The 20,075-nt window shown below is 46.1% G+C and overlaps 1 protein-coding gene across 1 annotated transcript in view; it reads right to left on the minus strand.

Annotated features, from left to right (window-relative positions):
- col6a4a (collagen, type VI, alpha 4a) overlaps positions 1-13,691 on the minus strand; it is a 56,176-nt gene extending 42,485 nt beyond the window's left edge. Inside the window, exons 1-4 of the mRNA XM_076736628.1 lie at positions 13,562-13,691; positions 10,818-10,999; positions 8,391-8,515; positions 2,819-2,881 (exon numbers count right to left, since the gene is read on the minus strand). The gene's annotated coding sequence lies outside the window, so the exon portion shown is untranslated. The remainder of the gene's footprint in view (positions 1-2,818; positions 2,882-8,390; positions 8,516-10,817; positions 11,000-13,561) is intronic.
- Between the last annotated feature and the right edge of the window lie 6,384 nt (positions 13,692-20,075).

The raw sequence follows: 20,075 nt of genomic DNA on the forward strand, positions 1-20,075 counted from the left end.
TAAAATATATTTTAGGACTGTCACAACACAACAAGCTCAACTATCTCACATCTCAGTCCAAAGACCAATCCTGTGCTCATCCAAAGCAGCTCATTTAGACTGACCACTGATCACAGCAGCATGTGAGCTGGCCAACAGGTGCTAGCCTGCTAGCATCTGGAAGCTTCTGCTACACTGACTGGACTAGCAACAACCTTTAGCATCAGTTCACGCTGCTACAACAACAAATTCTACTCGTGCACACAAATTCAAGGGTACTGATTAGCAGCTCCTCCACAAATCATTCATTAAATATGTGACCCCTGAAAGCTACGGTCTGTGAAAATGCTTTCTGCTCCTGACGTCCTCCTGTACGTACACTGGTCTCTGCCGGCCCATTTAGAAAATACACTGATGCTAATGCTACCTCCCACTACATGCATGAGCTATCATGCTAATCATACGTGTTAGCAGGCAGATGACGATGACCAGTAGCTGAGCACACACATTAGCTAACGTGCTGACAGTCAGATGGAGCAGTCAACCGAAGTGAGACACAACCAGCTGCTCACAACTGTTCACTGATGACTGCCAAGATGGCTGCCAGACCACACGAAACCCATCAGAGCTCCATCCAGTTCGTCTGGCAGCTCTGTCCTGCTACAGTGCTGAGCCTCACCTCGCTAGTTCAGGTTTATTGCTCTTGAGGTGGTTTTAAAACAGAGAATAAATATTTATGAGCCTTAAAGGAGAGCAGTGACAGCTTTTAAAGGCATGTAAGTGTATAAATAATCTCTGCTAGGATCTCCTCCAATCAGACGTAATGAGTGAAACGAACCAGCGGTCCTCATGTCCTCACATTAGCATGTCCTCTCTGCATCATTAGCAGCCTTGCAGAAGAGGAAAACAAGCCAAAGCTCTACTGATTGAAAATCCTTGTGGTTAGTTAATAGCAGGCAGCTCTGGGGCTGCAGTGAGATCTGATGACCACAGAAAACCAGCAGAATGAATGACGGTCTGCTGTCACTGCAGCGGCAGCCCGACATGCAGTTTGAGGCCCCCGTTTGATTTGAGTGCAGATGATTTCAAGGTAAAAGAGCAGCTGAAACAAACACATCACGACTCTTTAACAAGCGGTTCTCCACGCACACAGCGAAGGCGTTAAGGACAGATCATGTCGTAGCTTCTAACACCAGGTCCCAGCGGTTCAGGAGGGGACACGAGGACATTAGACCTGATCCAGAATGTGCTGAGACCCCATCAATCAAGGCAAACAGACCCCAAAAACATCAACATTCATCCTTTTAACATTACAAATACTAAAATGAAGCCAGAGTTAATCATTTCAGGAATTTCTTAAGCAAACATGCCAAAAGCTCTGAGCTCCAGCTTCTCCAGTGAATCTGCTGGATTCACTCTTTACTCTGTTTAATGTCACTGTAAACTGAACATCTTTGGCTTTTGGACCGTTGGTCAGACAAACTAAGACATCTAAACGTTAGCGTTTGACGTTACTTCGGGAAAATGTGACGGCCGCGATCTTAAGATGAAATGATAAGCAGAAGAATGACGAACATATTGTTTTATAATGAAGCAGCCCTAAAATACACTGAAATTTGCTGCGAGGAGATAAAACCAGTCAAACCACGAGTTGAGAAAAAGCTCTATTCTATTTGCAGAGAAGGTTTTCATGTCAGCCCACAGCACTGCGTGACATAAAGGACACTTTCACTGTTTCAGGCCTTAAAATGCAGAAGAGGTGATCTGAGGGGAAGTCGCTGAGCGGTTCAGTGAAGTCTGGACAGCCATCCTGTCGCTGGAGGTCTCGCTCCTCTTACTGTACGTGAGGAGCTGACCTGGACCAAAGAACCAGCTCATATCCTGATCCTTCCTGATCCATAATAATCTGAACGCTCACAGAGGACTTCAGTGTGATAAGAAGGGAATTCTGTCGAAGTGTGTTTGACGTGTTTAGTCTGGATTCATCCAGTGTGAGCTCTGTGGACCTGCTGATTATTGTTCAGAGGGATCTGGACTGTGACACGCTTTCATAGCTTTAAAGGATTTCCATTTTGTTCACTGTAAGAATGATCCGACGGCATTTTGACTTTGCTTTATGTTGACTGTTGCTGACTTTCTGTTTGTTTGCTTTCTGTGTCAAATTGCCCATGAAAATGAAGGATGTCAGCAACGCTGTGCAAACATCAAAGGAGAAAATGGGAAAATTTAGCACAAATGTAGAAACTTTTTCCTGTAAGAGAGAGTTGAAAAAGAGCCGATGAAACAGATTAAGACTCTAACGTCCGACGCGTATCTGCAGGAAATTCCTCATTAAGGATTTCCTCAACAGATCAAGAAAGCAGGAACATCCTGGAGAAAGCTGGAGCTAATTTTATAATTACTTCTGGTCACATCTTGAAGCAAACAGCACCTCACGGAACCACAAACACACACACTCTTCATGAAAACCAACCCAGTAACCAGAGCATCGCTTAGTGCCGACGGATGACCAAATCCAATCCCACTGCGGACTCTCAGAAACCATAAAACTCACCACAGAGGCCGGAGGCGGAGGTCAGGCCAGATTAAAGCACACAGAACAGGGAAAGTAACATCCACATGTCTGAAGTGACGTTTTCCTCAAACACGGGAGGTTTTATGGCTGATTTCAAGTGTTGATTGTGTGTTTTGGTGGAAACCTGCTGCCGTGACCAAAGCAAAGCAGCAACTGTGAGCAGCAGCAGAGGTGGAGGGAGAAAGCAAACAGCTGGCGGACGCTGAGGGAGCGTCGGCTCACAGCTGGGACTGTTACTGATAGACAGAGGCGATAATGTGATACCTGGCAGAGATTCAGCGTCTGGCTCAAAGACACTTCAGCAGGAGGCCCGAGCGTCTGAAGGCCCTGGAGAGAGAAGACAGACGCCGTGAAGCCCGGAGAGCCCACGTACTACTGCAGTACCTGCTCATACTACTGCGTCTGAGCTTTTAGCACAACTACTGCTGCACAATTTAACAGAGCAGTCAGTTAATTTTGAAGACTCTGAAGGCAGCGACAGTCATTCACATCATGAGTGTGTTTCCATCACACGTCTCTTCGGCGAGTTTTCGTGCAGAACCAACGAGACTCCAGATCTGACACAGAGTTCCACCCACAGACCAGATAAACAGGAAATAATACATCAGTTATCAGCGACAGGGTCTCTGCTGAGGGCTCATCTGTCTGCAGGCATCTGTGTGTGTGTGTGTGTGTGTGTGGTCTGCCGTTTACATGAGCACACTTAACAGACTCAACATTTGGTTTTTGTAGTTTACATTCTGTATGAGAGCCACCATCACACCTGCTCAGCTGCTCTGAGATGACGCTCACATGCAGGACAGGAGCTTCAATTAGATTAGATTAGATTAGATTAGATCAGATCAGATTAGACTCAGTTCTATTGTCAGAGTGCAGCACAAAGACAACAAAATGCAGTTTAGCATCTAACCAGAAGTCAGAAGAAGAACCAAAAAAATATTAATACATGTAAGTAGAGCACGTGTCATGAGGTATATACAGCTGAGGTGCAGGTAGGGCAAGTAATTTCTATGAAAATCATCTTTTTTGTTTTTTTAATCTGCACACCAGCAGAAATGTAAAAAGAGCACTTTGTGCTGTTAGCATAGCTTGTAGTGAACTCACGATCTTTACAGACACGGTGGTGCTGAACCTGGAGGCCTCGCTGTGATGGCGAGACTTCAGGAGCAGCTTCAGAGGAGGCTGTGGGTGTGTTTTTAACACTTTCACAGTTTGGCCCCTGCTTCCTGTCTTTACGCTAAGCTAGGCTAACATGTCCTGACCTTCACTCTTGTGTCTCCATCAGGCCAAACTTTGGACTTGTACATCTGAAAGTGTTTTATATTTATATATAGTATGGTACAGTACAGTATAGTATAGAATATGTAGTTAAGTTCCAGAAAGATTCAAAGAAACGCTGACAGCTGGATGGAAACACAGCGTGAACAGTGGCCTCCTGTGCCAAAGCCTTATGTGCTGTTGGAGCATCCATCAGCACGAACCTCGTCCATACGAGGAGATGGATAAGCATAACTCATAGAACGTAGAACGCAGAAATAATTTGTTTCAGGCCTTTGAATGAGCCACCAGCTCTGTCGTATTCTGCTGAATCTCCAACGAGACTAAATCCTTACTGGCCTCACTCAGTACACACTCTGGAGCACAGTTTCCACAATCACATCATGAAATATTCATCATAACAGAGACGCATGTCTACACCCAGAGGACCAGCATGCTCTGCTGCCATGACCTACGTTCTTCCTTCAACACCGTTTCATGCTCACAGTAACGTTGGGTTCAGACTGCACGATATCAGGCCAACAGCTAACGATGGGAATCGAGGACCGGAACCGCTGAGAGCTGGTTCCAAACCGTGCGATCTACTGGAATGGTACGCCTCCGAGGTGATCGATGATGTCAGCGTGTTTTCTGACAGTCGCTCGTTGATGATGTCAATCTCGTGCATCTGTGCTGCCGTCCAAACCGTCCAAAGCCCGGCTTCACTTCACAAAGAAAGATCGTTTTAAAGATCGTCTGTAAAATCAAAGTTTCAGGAAGAATCGGACTGATAAACACCACAGATGACTGTTCTGGTATCAATACATCTTATCAATTCCATCCAAGCAACAGCCGCGTCTGTCGGAGGGAGAACGCCATCAGACACGACGGTTGCTGTTTTATCCCATGAAGTGAATCATGCAGGATCATCTGGACGCCTCACCGCGGCTCGATGGAAAGACAGCTGAGTTTGGCTAATTCTATGACATGCTGTGTGATTTGACCAATCGGAGCACAGAGAGTTCTTCCACGGTAAACGTGGCGAAGTGAGAGCAGAGTGATGCTGAACCGAGAAATGGAAGAAGGCTCACGGCCGATTCTTTGATTTTTTGGGCTTCAAGTTGGTCTTTATCAAACACACCGCTTCAGATGTCTGCTTAGAACTTCCTTCCTGATGACATCATGCAGGTCATGAAAGACGGAGAGCTATGATTCGTTGTGTAGTCTGTCATGTCTCTCAGCCGAGTCATGGCAAGAATTTCTGACTCCATGAAAATATTTCTAAGGAAACAGGAAGAGAAACAGTCCAGTGAGGGAGGATCAGGTCCCTGAAGGAGGGCGTGATGACACACAAGTATCTGGGGGGGGGGGGGGGGGGGGGGGGACCTGCATCCTGAACCCTCAACAGTCCGGATCCCGATCTCATCATCTGATTGGTTCCCGCCGCGGCTGGCTCTCCCAGCTAATGACTGTACATTTACAAACATAAACTCTGACCAAAAAAGGCTTCTCTCCGTCTGTAACACACACACACACACACACACAGCAGATCTATGATACACAGAGGAGAAAAACAATGTAAACAGCTGATGAAGAAGGATTCAGACTGAAGCCACCTCACCACAGTTCACAGATGTGTGTCTCCTCCAGCATCGTGTTTGTGTGTGTGTGTGTGTGTGTGTGTTGTGCTGATGTATGTATGGCATGCACCCCCCCACCACCTCCAACCACCCCCACCCCCTCGAGCTGAAGCCTCACATCTGTTGATCAGGTCAATCTTTGTGAGCCAACGGCTGGAGGCTACTGGCTGTTCTGCAGTTAAAGACTGAAGACAGATGGAAAAGGTGTGAATCTGACTAATACATCCTGATGCTCATCATCCTCATCATCGTCATCATCGTCATCAGATTGCTGGGCTTCCTGCGTCTTGGTGTCGTGCCATCAGGACACTGACAGCTGGTTGGTCAGCGTGTTTGGTCTGTTCTGAATCTGTCTGTTTCCACCTTGGTTTTATTTACACACAAACTTTTTCGACCTCAGATTTCAGCATTTCATTCAGGTTTGTTTTTTTTTAAACACAGAAATAGGAAATGAGTGAGGAAACAGATGCATAGAAACACAGTCAAAGGTGGTGTGAGTCGTTCTGGAGAAGTGCTGCCGATGTAAGAAACTTTCTTTGGAAATCGAACACAAAGAGCTCGTCTGTGTGTTTCTGTGTTTGTGCGCACACACAGACTTAAAGTCATAAACCAACAGAGTTCGAAGCATCTGGACTCTGGAAGTGAATGAATGAATGAGTGAAAGCCTCGACGGGCAGCAGACAGACAGATGTAGGAGCAGAGATAAGAGCGGCAGACTCTCATGCAGCACAGACTGAGCTCACAGACAGCAGACACTGTGCAGGTGAAGGAGGGATGACACCTCCAACAATCACACCTGCACGTTTCTGTGCACAAACACTACCAATCGACCCGCAGACAGACTTTCAGAGCCTGCAGCGTGTGAAGGGATTACAGAATATTAGAGGGAAGTTACTGACTAAATGTTTTATTTCATTTGCTAACATCCTGTCTGTATACCCACCCCCCCACCCCTGGAAGGCAGCAGTGATCCCCAGTAGCCCATTCTGGTGATCTAAAGTCAGTTAAATGAAGAGATTGGCTCAATCAGCCCAGAGTTGTTGCTCAGTGGCACAGACAGACTGTAAGTCTCTGTAGGAGTACTATATGATAATGTTGAGCTTTCTGTTTAAGGGAAGCAAAAAGCTGAATAAGAAACAGATGACGGGGTGGTGGGGTTGGTGGGGGTGGTGGGGGTCGTGGGGGCTGTACAGTGAATTCAGTCCCTGGAGGCTGCAGTAAAGCTTTCTGTTACATTAAGCAGATCTGACTGAGGTATGGAAGCTCAGGCGTGACAAAACTACAGATGACGTTTGCATTCAGCTGAAATTTAAATTCATGTTGAATTCCACCAAATTCTGTCAGAAAACTGATTTTCAAACAAAAGAAAGTCTGTGAAAAAGTGAACCTGCAAGCTCTCAAACGTGGACTTTCAGAATGATTACGGCCTCTACAGTTTGGTCACTGATGACCTTCCACAGGTCTGGCTCTGAGTCCTCAGCACCGTGTATCATATAACACAAAAATGAAGGGCTTTCGAGTAAAACAGAGAGGGAGACTGCAGCGTTCGGAGGAGGAACCAGCATGTGTTTCACATTGAGGGGCCTCGCTTTAAAGACTCCACATGGCATCGCGTGGAAAACTGAAGACAATGGAGTCGACAGCAACGAGCCGCGGCAACATATTTCTGTCTTATTCTTAAAGGAGCCGTCTGGTCTTTTTCTCAGTATTAGTCCACTCATAATGTGTGATGTCAGGAAGGAAAAACACACTCACAATAAATGTGTGTGTGGAGAAGGTGAGATGAAACCACAGTCGACTGACAGAAAGTTCATCCATTCATCGTTTGAGTCACTTTTCAAGCAAAAACTGAATATTTGCTGCTTGCAGCTTCTTTCCTTTGTCTCATTCATGACAGTAAACTGAATCTCTTCAGGTTTTGGACTGTTGGACTTTACGTCCTGAGAGGTTTGGACCTTTTCTGTATGAAACAATCAACCTTGAAAATAAACAGGAAATTAACCAATAATGGAAATAATGGTTAGTCTCAGCACTGCATGCAAACGAGAGACCAGATGGAAAAACAGCAGAACGGTCCTTTAGCTTCAGCGAGCAGCAGACGTCTGAGTGAACGTTCAGCAGCTCGTCCAAACCTGGACGTTCACAGATGAATAAAACTGTTTAAAACGATGGAGAGTCGATAAATGTCTCCAACAGTCTGTTCGCCCCAAACCTCCTAAAATCTAAAAGTTTAAAGTTAAACTCGTTCAGCATTTGACAAAGTGAGTGAAAGTTGTTGAAAATCATTCATTTCCACTCAGTTATTCCTTAAAAAGTCTTTTGATGAAGAGGATTAAACAAACTAATGTGATGCACTTAATGACAGATCTGAGCTTCCAGTACTTTGTGGAGTATTTCCATTCACTCTTCATACTTTTACTCCAGTACTTTCATCTGTCAGCTGTTGCACATAGAAAACATAGAAGATCTTAAAAACATGCATGAATACGTATGAAACATGCCAACTGATTATTACTGAAGTGCCATTAATATCTTGAAAAAAAAAAACTACATTAATTTACATTTTTCTACCATAAAAGGACAAATCCTGTACTGAGAGCCGTGTTTTTACTCACTGAAGCCTCCACATGTTATTTAGAGCAGAAGATAAGGCTGAAAGGTGCATCAGAAGTGACTTCACAGCTGAGTTTAGATCCTAAACTGAATCTTTTCTGTCATTAATGACTCCAGACTGAGCTATGAAAGAACCCCCCCCAGCAGCTTTAAACTGAAGCCACTAGATGCATGTCAGCCTTTAAAACGGAGTGCGGAAGTAAAGGTGAGCCAGGTAAGGAGCACACACTGCACAGCCCTCATGCACCTCACTGTCTGTCCCTTCTCCAGAGGAAACTGCACTGCTGCTGTTTTCCATTCATGCACAGGCGGAAAGAGTCACTTACAGATCTGCTGCTCGCCGTCCGCGCCCTCTGCACGCCAAACACACGAGTCCTACAGCCATGTAGGGAGGTGCGGGCTTGTCTCTGCAGGAAGCACCTCCTCGCCTTCACTCCTCCCACTGCACACCCTGCTGCAGAGGTGGAGGAAACAAACCCTTCCTTAATCCTCAGCAGCACAGAGCCACAGCTCCCAGTCACAGAGAATGACCTGATGAACGAGCGTTTGCCTCGTAACAAGGAGAAATCTGCTTCTTGAAACGTTAGTTCAGTCTTTAGGTAGAAAAAACTTTTATCTCAAATCAGGTTTGTTTGTGTGTAAATCTGTCACATTTAACAAGAAGAGCACTTTGACACGTGTCTGATTAAAAACTCTTTGAAGCCCAGCCCTGGACCAGGAAACCGCCTAAAAGCGCCTCTGCTGGAGCCCATCGGGGCCCCGCACAGGAAGCTGCTCCTGATATACTTGGTTGTGTCTGTGAGGCTGCAGACTTGGTTCCTGCTGCAGATAAGGACTCAGAGTTTAACACTGTCCAGGTCTGAGCTCAGCCTCAGGCTGCCACCCCCCCGCCCCCTCAGCTGTGCTCATGAGTCACATTACAGTCACAGTAACGCAGTCAGCTCAGCAGCTCTGGGTTCATTAATTCCTCATCAATTGCAGAGTAACTTCACACCTGGCTGAGAGGCTTCACCTGACAGTGGTGTCACAGTGTGCTGGGGTCCACCTGTGCATCACTGCGTCAAGGTGAGGAGGTAAACCACTGGAGGGCAGCAGAGGTCACGCAGTGCGTGAACATTTCACCGGGTTGTCGTTCTCGACTGTCAGGGTGTTGATTTTCACACGTTCACAAGGGTCAGTTTTTGGTGAGAAGTGACCTCATCGCGTCAGAAAAAAATGGCCGCACACAGACCAAAAACTCCCACTGCGCTCTGATTAACACTTTTTTTTAATGATTAACTCTTTCACTGTGTTTCTGGTTCATCTTATCTTTTATATCTTGATGTTTTATTTCATTGGTCCTCACGTACAGCTCTTTGAATGTCTTTCTGTCTCTGTCGCGCTCTGGATGTGGGAATCACTGACATTAGCATCTACGCTAACCTCTTTAGGAGCTGCCATTGTTGATTTTCATTGATTTTTCTGCCAGCGGTCCTGGCAGGACGCTGCTGGTCCACCGTGGTGGATCACCTGAAGTCTGGCCAAATGGACTCTCACATCACGTGATCTTGTGTAGCCTGTTCAAGCTCATGTCTGATGTCACAGGTGACGTACGACTGAAGCTGAAGCTGAAGCCTGGACCGAGCAGAGTAAACGTCTTCACGCTGCTTGTTGGCCTCCAACACTTTCTTTTTTTTCTAGGAAATAAACTTTAAAGCAGATGTCTGGGAACAGACTATGTGTGTGTGTGTGTGTGTGGGGGGGGGGGGGTCTGTGTGTCTGTGTGAGTATGTGTGTGTGTGTGTGTGGGCGTGTCTGTGTGTATATGTGTGTATGTATGTGTGTGTGTGTGTGTGTGTGTGTGTGTGTGTGTGTGTGTGTGTGTGTGGGCGTGTCGGTGTGTATATGTGTGTATGTATGTATGTGTGTGTGTGTGTGTGTGTGTGTGTGTGTGTGTGTGTGTGTGTGTGTGGGCGTGTCTGTGTGTATATGTGTGTATGTATGTGTGTGTGTGTGTGTGTGTGGGTGTGTCTGTGTGTATATGTGTGTATGTATGTGTGTGTGTGTGTGTGTGTGTGTGTGGGCGTGTCGGTGTGTATATGTGTGTATGTGTGTGTGTGTGTGTGTGTGTGTGTGTGTGTGTGTGTGTGGGCGTGTCTGTGTGTATATGTGTGTATGTGTGTGTGTGTGTCGGGGGAGGGGTCTGTTTCATCCTGGCCTCCATCAGCAGACACTGCTTTTGCCTGGTGGAGTTTCTTCTGGAGTATTTGTGTTGGACAGAATGAGGAAGCTGAGAAGTTCTGAGGAAAACCAAAGAGACGTGAAAACATGTTGTTGTCACATCAGTGTGTGCGGCCGCCAAGTCACAAAACTACACTACAACAGAAGATTTAAAGATTTCAGCTCGGACAATGAGACGTTTTGTGACCCTGTTCAGCCACGAAACACAGTTCATGTTCAAACATGTAAAGAGTTTGAGTTATGAGGGAAACTTTCTGTCTTTGACTTTAAACTCTGCTTTGAGTTTCTGCTTCATCACTCTGAAGCATGAACAACACGTCCACATGCTGAACAGCGTCAGCACTCCTCACAGGTGGATCATCACCTGTTCTGTTTAATAGGACACAAAATATTCATCTGTTCGCTGGATTTATTCATTTCAGGACGTCGAGAGAATGAACTAGTTATTTGTGCTTTCATTAGAGAGCATGAATCAGTGGTTTGAGCCTGCTGGGCTCCGTCAGCCAAAACACTCATTCTTCCATGTAACTTACTGTGAGCCTGGACCATGAAAGCCTCCAGAGAGTCCACAGATCCTGGATCAGGACTCACAGGAGCAGCAAACAGCAGCTCACTGTCCACTTCAGGAGGTCCTGACATCCAAAGACCACCCGCTCTGCTCCGTCCTGAATTCTTCTGCTTCTCTCCGTCATATGCCAAAAAAAGGCTTCATCATCTGTGAGGAGGGGCGGAAATAACGGACTTAGTTTAACGCTGTGATGAATTTCTCGACCGTTTGTACTGAATCCATCCTTTAACATCTCTGGGTGCGTTAGACCAGCGCTGACAGTCAAACAGCAGGATTCACTTGTGGAAATATTCACTTCTGTATGAGTTTGCATCAGTGTCATAAGAGACAGACTGGATGTCACAGTCCATGTTCTGATGTCACGTAATGAAAGGACACACTGCCACAGTTTTCATCCATCTGTCCCACCTCCAGCGGACTGAGCCAACGGTTTTCATCTGATTATGAGGCGAGATCAGCAGTTTAACTCTGTTCTGAATCAGCTCTGATGCTCTGTGTCACATGAAGTCCAACAGTGAAACACAGTCAAATCAAACACACTGATAACTTGATTTTAATCCAGCTCGTCTTTGTGCCTGTGGATCAGTGGAAACTGCTGAAGAACCAGAACACAATACAAATATCAGCAGAGGGAACATGATTATGACCACGGCTTCCAGCTGTTTTCAGCACTGAAATACACACTTTGTTCACTAACGACTGCGAGGACGTTTCAGAGCTCCTGAGTTTCACTCAGAAACTGAAAAATCACCTCTGAAGGGGGGGTCGGCTGTTTGTTTCAATGGCAGCCAACCACTCGAGCGTCTGCCGGCCGAGTGCAGCAAATGAAGGTTAAAGGTCAAACATTTATCCAGCCTATAAAACACATCTCACAGTGTGACATCATGTGAAAATCATGCTTGACAGGCTGAAATCACAACATACGTGCACTAAAACACATCATCTTATTTTCAGAATCTGGCAGGAAAGCAACACAAACTGTGATCACTTCCACATGTCCACATACTGTAAAAATGTCTTGGTGTTGTTTGACAGTGTAGTGTCTGCCAGCTCTCCCTGAGCACCCACAGGCCCACGGCGAGGGGGGGGGCAGGCTCTCAGCTGTGTGTATACAGCAGAAAACACTCAGAGCTTTGAAACACGTCTGAGTACAGAGTGGATCGTCTCTGCAGAGGCTTTGGTCCAGCTGGCTGCGTCTTATCAGAGTCTGACTCGCCTTCCAGGACAACCCGAACCGCAACCACCACCACGGAGCAGATTACAGTAAGACGACGGGCTTTAGGATTACTGAAGGACCCCACACATAACTGCCATGTCCACCAACACGCACGCATATCTACAGCCCTCACTGTTGGAAGAAAGCACAGCGCTGCACGAGAGGTATGGAACAATCGATGAATCATTCTCTCTATAAAGAAAGAAAACTTCCCACGGCCCGAGACGACCTTTCCATCAGTCCAAAAACCCAAAACACATTCAGTTCACTGACGTCTGTGACAAAGAAGCAAATCCTCACAATTAAGGAGCTGGAAGCAGAAAGGCTTGTGTTGCTGTTTAAAGCTGACATTGATTGATTGATTGTTGCAGCTCTGAGTTAATGATGTTCTGTGTCTTCATTTCAACGGCGGGAACAAGAAGGAGGACACAGCACAGACAGATGGAGACAAGAAGACTCTGATGGACCTGAGACAACTTCAAACTACATCACTCTCAGTCAGCAACATGATCTTAAAATATAACTAACCACAAGAAGCAGCGAGTCCAACCCAGGCCTGATGTCTCTATTAGACAACAAGATCAGATGTGGTCCAAACTGTCCAGGATCAGGTCTCATCAGTTCAGGCTGCAGCTGTTCAGCTTGTCTCCTGTGGGTTCATGTTTTTCTGTCCTGCCAAGATGATCTGTGGTCACAGCGAGTAACGACTGGAGCTGTAAGATTAACGTGCTAAACGTCGTTTTCTGAGACGTTACCGATGCCGAGGGACTCTGCCCGTAACGCAGGTGTCTGTTGTGCTTTATTCTAACACGTTCATGGACTATTTAACTTTGTTTTTGGACAGAATGGACGTCCTGCTGTCGTTCCTGCTCTCCACAGGATGAACCTTCAATTCTAATGTACCCATGATCTTTCCTCTAGTGCCACCTTCAGGACAAACTTTGCATTTTCAGCTTTAGGAAAAAGGAAAATGTGCAGCACTTATCATGGCTGTAATGAACCCTGCGGCCTCTTGGGGACGCTAGCAGCACTTTACACTCTTAAACTGGATTTATACTGTGACTGCAGACTGTAAATCTCCTCAGAAACCTAACTACCCATCTGGGCTATGGCTATGCGCTGGTTTACTGCTGGTTGCTTGTAACTTTTAAGTGGCTGAAGGTCATTCCACACTGTCTGACTGGACTGTCTCCCTGTAACAGCTAAACTGATGTGGTATTAAAAAAATGTCCATTTCCTGCCAACTCTTGGGCCTTGCTGGCAGCATGTGCAGCTCTCTGTGTGAGTGGAGTTCAGTTCTTCTCAATAAAAGCTTAACAGCCTCATTTTTATTCCTCTCTTTGCCCTGAGGGATAAAAATGATGGAGCATTAACAAGAAAACACACAACGCAGCTTTTGCTGCACTTAGCGTGGCAATATTGTTTGTCAGCAGACTTTTTGGATCCTTTCCTCCTCGATGAAGGAAAAAAGACAGTGAGTGAAAGAGACCTACCTGCCTGCTGGGAGCCTCGCTGGCCTCCCATTGGCTGATGGAGCTGGGACCCTCAGGTCTGCAGGTGGACTGTCCTGGAACGGTTTTGGACCGGAGGCCACCACCTTTTTCCCATGGACTTCAAACGGACTGGAAATCAAAGAGGCACAAAGAACAAAGTCTGAAACTGATTTCATTCTGTGATTTACTCACATTTTATTTTCAGTCAGCAAATTTCAAACTATGTCATTTCCTTACATGAAGTTTCAGGTGTTTCACTGTCCTCAACACTGTCAGGAGGAATCATTTGCTCAAAAATAATGAGACTCCTTTTTGTTCCAGCAGCCAAAAACCAGCGTGAAAGCATTTACAATCAACAGGAGGCTCAACAGACGCCGACCGCAGACAAACAGCCGTTTTTAAAACTGACGCGACATTGAGGAAACTCACCGCTGACGTCTCTCATTGATCCACAGATCAATTAAACTCCGACAAAAACGGTCTGAAACATCCACAAAGGTCCAGAAGATCCACTGCAGTGAAAATATTTAGTCCACAACATGAAAATAATCCACAGAAAGACGTTTTCTCTTTTCAAATTAGCAGGCGATGAGCTCGTCTTCTGTTCGTTTTTTTTTTTTTGTGTGTGTTTCCCGCGTTACAACTTCCGGAAGCATAATTTCCTCAACAGACCGGCGCCATCTTTTCTCCAGTTAGGCTCAGGTTTGAACATGAAACCCAACTTGATGAAGCCTAGCAACCAGAGCGACCAATAACAGTCTGAGTTGAACAGAAGGACCTCCTTCTCTTACTCTGTTTGAACATTAAGCCAATGGTAATCAGGTTTGGAGATGACTGACGCTTTGACTAGCCAATGAAATTCTGAACACGCAGTTCTACCGCTTCAGTGGATTATTTCGAGCTCCAGCTTCTCAAATCCAGGATTTCAGCGCTAATAGAGATCTTACACACAGTTTGAGGTGATAAATATGGTACATGGCTTCAATATAAAGACATACAGCCCAAATATAAGTACAGATACCTTAAATATGTATACAGATGGCCAAAATTTAGATGTCATGAATATAAATATATATTGATAAATAAACTGCCTTTTTTTGGAGAACGCCCAGAGAGACCATCAGAGAAAACCTGAAAATATTCAGTCTTTATGGTATTGTCATCAGTTTATATTGAACTTCGAGTAGTGGAAAGCTTCATGCTGTGCTCTGTGTTTTCCAGCTAATAAGGCATCGATTTAGAAATGTAACCCTTCTACTTCAGTGTGTTCAGACTTCTTTTACGCAATGTCAGCAGAGAGACTCAAAGGCAGATGGAAAATTTGCAGTGTCGGCCTGCCCCAAAACAATTGTTATCTTCATTGGCTCCCTGAGATAGCTGGCCTTCCCAAGGCCGGTGTCTCTCCACTCTCCTGGATGTTATGCAGACAAGATGCTCCGGCCCCATCTCCTCCCCCATCACCCCCCTACTCCTGTGAACTTTGTTTCTGGATCAGGACTCTCCGAGGTCGTCTCCACGGCTACGGCTGTGTTTTCGTCATCAGTTATCAGACGGCAGAGACAATGGGTTGGACTGAGTGGCAATGAAGTACACGGGCTTACACATACGCACACACCCTCCAACTCAACGTCTTCGTGGCTCCCCCCCCCCCCCCGTCGCAGTTGCGAGGCACTTAAATGTGGCTGCGTGCACGCGCCCCCAGTGTCTGTGCTGCGACACCTACCCTCCCCAACTCCCCCCACCCTTCCCACATGTGCAAGTCCTTGAGATTTTGTTGTAATGTCTTACTATGTTGCTTATGTGCCGAGGTGTTTTTTTCCTAATCCCACACTGTGCCCCCCCCCCCCCCCCCCCCCCCCCACAGGAGCTTAGTTTGGGAGTTGCTTTTTTTTTTACCCTCTTCTTCCCTCTTGCTTTTCCTCTTTCACATCTAAGTAAACGGGGCGCTCTCCATGTGTGCGACCCACAGTTCTCCCGCTCCTGTCCTCCCCTGTTGTGTCACTGTCTTTTGTTGTGTTTCTTGGACGGGATGTAACTGAAATGGAATTTCTCCTTCGGGAGACTAATAAAGGCATCTGATTCTGATTCTGATTCTGACTTACAGTGATTACAGTGATTTGACATTTTCTTGGCCAAGAAAGCTGATTCTAACTCACTCAACTCAGAGATCACCACCTGACCAATGGTGACGGCGAGATGGGTCCCCGGGCGCCGGTCTGGCTGCCCACCGCTCCTGGTCTGCCGCGGAGGAGGGACGACCAGGATGGGTGAAATGCGGAGGACAAATTTCACCTTGTGTGCAGTGTTCCGTGCATGTGTGTGACAATGAAGGGGAATGTCCCCCCGATTCTTCTTCTAAGACAATTTCAATTACTTTCATACATCCAGTACAAAAATAGCATTTAACACCATCAGTTCTCCTTCTCTTCAAATGAGACGTGAAGCTCAGCACAAACTCTGAAATTAGTGATTTCATGGTGGATTATTTCTACCACAACTAAAGACACTAATTCAGTTTGGTGTCGATGTCGATGTTCAGCTGCTCCTCAGTGTGCAGTAACTGTACTTTGCTGTAGTTCCTGAAGGGTAGAAAATGTTTGTATGAGAGAGTCATCATGACGTCCACGTTTACGAGTGACAAAGCGAAACAGAAGATAAAAACCTGCCAGTTAAATCCTCCACTGTTACGGTATGAATGGATTGATTTGTGAGATACCACCTGTGGTTGAAGAAGTACAAATCTTTAAAATAAACAGTAATACCACTCACTATAATCTGAACGGTATCACTGATGCACGGACACATGAGCAGTGTTTCAATATCACAGCTGGTTGAAGTGAGGCTCATTTTTTTATATAAAATCTCTCGTCTCGTCAAATTCCCTGAGACAGATTGTGAAGTAAATGTTGTGAGTCACACTGGACGTTACTGCATCGTGTCATTTCTCCACAGTAATACTGCTTGTCCCACTCAGAGCTGATGTCCTCACAGTGGAGTCTGTCTGCAGTTCTCAGCCCTCAACATGATCTGGCGCCACCTCGTGGTCTTGAGACGGTGCTGCTCAGTTCTGCTGCTGTTGTCTGAAATGTAGATTACAAAAGAAATGACAGTTTATTGCTATGGAAATTGTATTAAATCCGGATGAAGTGTGTCTGCATTTCAGTAGTATTTGTCCAGCTGCTGCAAAAAAAACAAAAATCAAATAAAAAATTAGCACCTGATCTGAAGAAAGTCAGAAATATCCTGAAGGATGCTTCTGTTGAGCGTCAGGTGCAGTGAAGAGTGGAAACAACATCCAACAGAGAGAGAAAAACAAACTCATTGTGTTTTAATGGAGCTCAGAGGAAGAAGATCAATCAGCTGTGATCCACTCTGAACTGTTAGTGGTCAGCAGTTAGCATCCACTGCTTGAGTCTGAACATGGAAATTATTGGCAAGAAGGAAAATATGGAACATGGTCAGAGTCTTCCTTTAACACAGACGGTGTCTAATAAAGTGGCCACTGTTATCTCTGTTCACACTGACTTCATCATCAGTTTAACGTTTTCTTTTTTGTGATCTGGAACGGATTCTACAGTTTCCCATGACTCTGACTCTGCCCCCCCGGCCTAAACCAAACCATTAGATTCATCTGTGTGTGTGTGTGTGTGTGTGTGTGTGTGTGTGTGTGTGTGGGCTACGCTGAGGTTATCTCCTGACAGTGAACTATGTCCGTCTGTCCGCCCCCTCCGGTCAAAGTGTCGATGACATCCAGCTGTCTGACCCGAGTCCTTCCTCCCGTCCCCGCCCCTCCAGCTCTGCCGACCTCTGACTGGAACCACAGCTCCCACAGCTCCCTGATTCACGCCGACACTGCTGAGCAACACAGAACATGACAAAGTATTTTAGTCATTCATGGTCACGTTTCTCCTCAGACATGATCACAGCTGAAAGACGATATGAGATATCAATATTTTCATTCTGACACTGGATCAAAGGTGAACTCGCTCCATCCTCTGTGAACGACTGAGTCTTTCCAGGATGCCCCTTTCATACCCAATCATGATCCTCTCACCTGTCACCAATCAGCCTGTTTACCTGTGGAATGTTCCAAACAGGTGTTTTTGGAGCGTTCCACATCTTTCAGTCTGTGAAACGTGTTGCTGCATCAGATTCACAATAAGAGATATTTACAGAAATCAATGAAGCTGATGAGGAAGAACATTAAATACACTGACTCTGAGCTGCTCTCAGGTCAGTTTGTGTCAGAGAGGATCAGATCAGGTGATCACTTCCTGTTTACTGATGTTTCGCATGTTTCCCACCTGCTCTGGAATCAGTCTTCATGTTCATTATAACCACAGAATCTGTGTTGTCGCCTCATGTTTAAGAATGGCAGCCTGGATGTGCCAAAGGGCCGTAAACAGCTAGTTAGAGCTTTAATGGTTCTTAAAGTAACTCTTGGAGCAAGAATGTGGATAACTGGTGATTACATTCCATTCTTTAGAACACTGCTGGCAACAAACGCTTTCACAGATGCAGCCCATTTCAACATTATTCCAAGGAAATCAGCAGAGGGGTGGATAACAGTTCCACTGAATTTCTCTGGAAGTCTGTCCATCAGCCAAACCAGTTCTCACATCCAAATCTGCTGATTCCATCTTCCAGAGCCCAGTGTCTCCACATCCCTCCCGATTCTTGTTTGCTAACTTGTATGCTGGCAGACGCTGACTGTGTGCAGCTGCTGTACTCTGTACACACACAGTGCACTGTGTGTGTGTGGACATTTGTGTGGACATTTGATTTGGAACAAAGACTGTGACGGTAACGTGGACACACTCAGCTTCTGTTGGAGTCGAGGGGCCTGATTCATTTGTGCTCAGAAGTCAACATCCATCCGGGGGCAGCAGCGCCTACATCGCGTCCTCCAGCTCCACTCTGCAGACCTCTGGTGGATAATGAATCTAAAGCTTCATGTTTGAGAAGCATTTCAGGTGAAGATCTGATCTTTCTGGGCGTAATGAGTCGAGGTCAAGCAGGTGAAAGGACATGAACACCACATGACGACCAGTGGCTCCTCTCATGGCCTCCCTGCGGGACGACGGTCTGACGGCTGTGGCCTGATGTGTGACACACGACGTGCAGTGACTCTGCTTCTCATTGGTCTTTATCTTCTCAGTGGATTGAGGCCTTCAGCAGCTTTGTTGGCCAATGAGCAGCGTTCCGTCTCAACATGTCTTAAGCTCCCTTGGCGGTGTTGACGCAGCTGGGACACACCTCTCCGTGAAAAGCTGGGAGGACAGCTCTCTGCTTTTCCCTGCCTGCCGCTGACTCTCATGTCGTTGCATATCCAGCCACTCCCTCCTGCCCCGCAGTAACTGTTTCCACCCCCCCACCCCCACCTGTCCCCGTGTCCCTCATCGTGTCCCAGGTGATTCTGTCCCTGCCAGCCAACACACCATACAAACTGACATGTTGATGCAGGCGGGCCTGGAGGCTGTTTCACTAACTGCCAACGCTCGACACGCTTAGAGGAAGCTCACAGTCGAATCCTCAGCCGGACTCCAGCGTCTGCAGCCGGACAGCATCATGAGCGGCCTCCTGCACCGTCAGCAGAGCGCCGACCCCTGCAGGCGACGAACAGAGCAGCAGACTGTAGGTTTACCGTTTCAGAGGAGACACAGTGTGATGAGGCATGAAGAAATGACACGCTGCATTTTAAAGAAAGTCTCTGGGTTGAACTGGGTTAGTAAAAAGTTCAGTGCAAGGGTTTAGGAACTTCCACGGTTGATTTTAGGGATTTCTTGAGCGAGCTGGGATTAATGGTGATCCAGGCATTTTTTTGATGGATATGAAACCCAATCCAGTTCCTTCGTCAGCAGTCTGCTTTGTGGCTCACTTCATATGTTGAGACTATCTGATTACCACTTTAATGGTCACTAAAATTTAGCACTTATGCATTTATGGTGTACATTTTTATTGGATTTCAGCATCCAGGGGAACAGAGGTGGATTTCACGTGCAATAGTCCATATTAAGATCTTTCACTGTCTGTCATTCATGCACAACCTGTAAAACATCGTTCATTAACGTCATATTGTCTTCACTCATTAGCTGCTGACTGTCCTCACATCCCTCTCTACTGTATGAGGAGTTCTGTGAGACATGGACCATCTGGACATCCTTCAAAATACCAAACAATATACTGATTGTTGACAAATGATGCAGTATGCGTTTAAGTCTACCTATAATGGCAGCAGTGGAGCAAGAGGAGGTAAATTTATCCTCCTGGAAATAACTGAAGACATTTAACTATAATTCAAATATTTTATTTTTACAGGCTACACAAAAAGGACGAAAAGGACAAAGAAATGAGAGGATCCTGAGCAGGTTAGTAGTGGTAGGACCCCCCACCTTCCACAATGGGAACTAAAGGCACGTACCTGTTCAAAGTGGACCAATGGACAGATGGCTCAGAATTAGTTCAGGGTCACTGATGTCTGAGGTTCAGCGTGCCTGTCTAGCTTGCCGTAGAT

The sequence above is a fragment of the Chaetodon auriga genome, chromosome 8, assembly GCF_051107435.1.
Source record: "Chaetodon auriga isolate fChaAug3 chromosome 8, fChaAug3.hap1, whole genome shotgun sequence".
Classification (NCBI taxonomy): Eukaryota; Metazoa; Chordata; class Actinopteri; order Chaetodontiformes; family Chaetodontidae; genus Chaetodon; species Chaetodon auriga.